Below are 736 nucleotides of genomic sequence, written 5' to 3'. Positions count from 1 at the left end.
AAAAAAAATCATGGAAGATCAACAAGGATCCCTGAACAAATGGAAGTCTAAAGGTCGCAAATTTAAAGGAAAGGGAAAGGGAAACAAAGCGGCCCAGGTGCGGTCGGCCAAAGGAAAAGTACAGTTTCAGGGCAAGAAAACGAAATTCGAGAGTGCGGATGAATGTGATGAAAATGGTGGTGCAGCTGGACCAGTGAAAAGAGCAAGAGAAGAAGCAGACCAAGAAGAGCCTGCATCCAAACAACAGAAAACAGAAAATGGTACCGGAGACCAGTAGTGTAAGCGACCACTGTAACATTCATTTTATTTACAATTAATCTGCTTTCTCCTGGAAATTTTTTAAAAGAAAATCGAATTAGGTCCACTTCAATGTCGACCTGTAAGAAAGGAAAATATTTTTGTTGTTTTGTCTTTTTGTTATCAGATGAGGATTTTTTAATGTATAGCTGTGTGTTAACAGATAATTCAAAAGGAAGGTTCTTCCACTAAATTGCCTTTTTAATGTGCGGATATATTAGTATAAAATTTAATAAAATATATGCTATATAAAAAGAGCAAAAAAACAACAAAACAAATTGGTTCTTTGAAAGGATTAACAAAATCAATAGACCATTGGTGTGGTAGGATTCTCTAGGGAAGCAAAACCAAGACACTCATGATTTTATATGTATATATATCAGCTGAGGCACCTAATTTTACCACAAAAACTGCATTAAAAATGTGCTGAACAACCCCT

This window comes from Echinops telfairi, unplaced genomic scaffold (assembly GCF_000313985.2).
Source record: "Echinops telfairi isolate 266 unplaced genomic scaffold, ASM31398v2 ScPeMD7_9;HRSCAF=40, whole genome shotgun sequence".
In the NCBI taxonomy this organism is placed as follows: Eukaryota; Metazoa; Chordata; class Mammalia; order Afrosoricida; family Tenrecidae; genus Echinops; species Echinops telfairi.
The sequence above is the reverse complement of the archived record's forward strand: the minus strand, read 5'-3'. Positions refer to the sequence as shown.